General features: G+C 34.5%; 1 protein-coding gene across 1 annotated transcript in view; it reads left to right on the top strand.

The window, feature by feature from the left end:
* LOC118743437 (rhythmically expressed gene 5 protein-like) overlaps nucleotides 1-3,008 on the top strand; it is a 243,331-nt gene that overhangs the window by 120,674 nt on the left and 119,649 nt on the right. The gene's annotated exons all lie outside the window — the stretch shown is intronic.

Raw genomic sequence — 3,008 nt, 5'->3', positions numbered from 1 at the left:
CAAACATATTAACATTATAAATAGTCCTAAGCCGAAAGTAAATGTAGCTGTGGCGTTGTGGTGGGTTGCTCGCTCGTCTAATCAAACGCAAATGAACGTAGGAAGGAAACATTTGGAAAGCGCGATCACTAGTCTGCTGTTCTTCGGAGCAGAGTTATTTTTCAGTTTTCGTTGATTTAATGTACATAGTATACACATAGATAAAAAGTAACACCCCATCAGCCGAGCCAAAAGTAGGAAAAATATGTCAAACAATAAGATAAACGCTCTCCGAGTTTAGAGTAGAAAAATTTGCTGACTACAAAATCTTTACATATCTTTATATGTATGTACATATATGTATATGCACATATGTACATATGTCATATGTATGTACGTTGTTGTCGAAATAATAGCATCGAAATTCAGAATGCTTTTGCTTGCAATTGTGTTTATTTATTTATTTCTAATAATTTGCATTTAAATTATAGTTCGATCTATAAGAGAAAAAAGTAATTAAAAAAATTTAACAAGTTGTTAATAAAATAAGGAAAAATCGGTCGCGCCACTATTCGGCAACTTTTTTTTTTTGTGAAGTTATTCTTTTTATGTAGGTAACTAGCAGACCCACCCGTCGAACTTCGTCCCGCCCAAAATTATTTTTTTTTTTTTATTGAAACATTTGGTCCAACTTTTTCGCCAGCAATTCACGTTCACGATTGGTTTAGTGGTCGACAAAAGGCATATCCTTCATTGCCGTCTTAGATAATCTGACGAAAGCGTTATACCTCTGCTACCACCAGCGGATTCCGAGTTGAATACTTTCAGAGCTGGAGCGTCGGTGTCCATTCGAACGGCATGGCCAAGCCAGCGGAGCCGCTGTATTTTAATTCGCTGCATTATGTCCATGTCGTTGTAAAGCTCATACGGCTCATAGTTCCATCGTCTGCGGTACTCGCCGTCGCCAACGCGTAAAGGCCGCGGTGTTAATGCTGGTTCCCAAGTAAATGAAATTCTCTACTTTGTCGAAATTAGTGACGTGGGTGCCAAGGCGCGAATGTGCTGACTGTTTATGTGTTGACAGGAGGTATACTTCGTTTTGTCCTCGTTTACCACCAGACCCATTCGCTTTGCCTCCTTATTCAACTTGGAAAAGGCAGAACAGACTTCGGGGTTTTAGTTACCGATGATGTCGATGTCATCGGCATAAGCCAGCAATTGCACGCTCTTGTAGTAAATTGTTCCTGAGCGGTTCAGAGCGGTAGGTTCGCGACGAGATCACCTCTTATAAAAAGAAAGAGCTTTTCTCTATATATAATAAGCGTAGGTAACACAGGGCAACACCGATTTTGATGCGGCAAATGTTAAAGTGGTTTTTTATAGACATTTTTGTGCTGATTACGAATCCGTAAGTACATATAAAGTTTCCATCAGCTCCAGATTTTGAGAAAAACATGGTAAAAGTGTAAAAAAATCGCGTTTTTTGCAATATTTTAGAACCTCTTGCAAGGAAACAAAAGGTAATAGAACCTTCCACTTAGGCTTAAATTAAAGCTAGAAGTACAGACTACTATCCCTGAAAATACTATTCCTGCACCTTGCCCTGATGGTCATCTATACTCATTTATGTTTTATTGTCCAACATTAAAAAAAATACTGGAAAATTATGCAATTGAAAAACGAAAAATGTGTAAAAATCAGTATTAGCTGTTCAATAAATGACTATAGGTGATCTTAGGGTCAAGGTGCAGGAATTGTATTTTCAGGGATTGAAGTTCAAGCCTTAATTTAAGCCTAAGTGGAAGGGGTTCTACCACCTTTTGCTTAATTGCGGTAGGTACTTCAACTTCCCAAAATCAGTTTCTCCTTTTCGTCATCAAATGACTAGAATTGACCATCAAGCAAAGGTACAGGAATTTGCACGGTCAGTAGTCGAGATTTTTAGTTTTAATCTAAGCCAAAGTGGAATGTTCGACCACCCTTTGTTTTGAATAAGATTTTTTTCCAATAGATCGGTAACTGGTCCACCTATCAGAAAAATATCCTATATGTTAATCCTGGCAATAAGCTACCTCTACGCATAAGCAGCCGCCTGAGTGGGCAAAAATCGAAAAATTCGTTAACTGCAATGTGAACGTGTTTGGTATTTTTGTAATGACAATTTATCCAGTAAAAATAATTAGACAGAAATTTCCCCTTAAAAAATAAATTATATGCCGCCAGGAAGCCACTAAAGACGACAAATTTTATACTAAGAATTTTAATAGGAGCATAGGTATTTATGCGTAAGCTCTTCACGGAAAAAAATGTCAAAAATACATTCTTTGAAATAAAATGTTGGTTTGACGTTTTTTATTTCCATATAAATAGTAGAGAATTACAGGAATAAAAATTTTGGAATAAAATTAAATACAGGATGTCCCTGCGGTATTCCATAAAAACAATTTTTTTAAACATAATATCAAAAAATGCTAAATTTTAGTGGAATGAATAAAAAATTATACACTGCCAGAATAAAGTATTGACACAGCAAATTTTTCACTTTAATATATGCAACAAATTTTATTCTAATATTTGTCCGCCAATTTTGTATAAAAATATGGTTCATTCAACAACAAAAAACATAAAAACATAATTCCTAAACTTTGTGCAAAACCCACGAAAATTCAGCAAGTTATCATCAAAATTTTCAAGTTTTTTAATAAGATTTTTTAGAATTTTTTTGAGTATGCAGTTTTGCAGCCCATTAAATTCTTTTAAAAAAATGCAAGTACGGAGTTAGTCAAAAATCACGTTGATTTTTGAGAATTTTTTATGCTGAAGGTGGTTTGCATTTTTCAATATAAAGTATTTTCGAACAAAATTTTTGTATTAAAGAGACTGCGTGAAAAAAAATTACCAAAAATCAACGGTAATTCCTTGCTACTTAACACTTACACTTTATTATAATAAAATTGATTGGGCTACAAATCTGCATACTCAAAAAAAAAAAAACTAAAAAATCTGATTAAAAGTTAAAAATTACCGGA

The sequence above is a fragment of the Rhagoletis pomonella genome, unplaced genomic scaffold, assembly GCF_013731165.1.
Source record: "Rhagoletis pomonella isolate Grant_MI unplaced genomic scaffold, Rhpom_1.0 Rhpom_scaffold_00007, whole genome shotgun sequence".
Taxonomy (NCBI): Eukaryota; Metazoa; Arthropoda; class Insecta; order Diptera; family Tephritidae; genus Rhagoletis; species Rhagoletis pomonella.
This window is presented reverse-complemented; position numbering and strand designations above follow the sequence as displayed.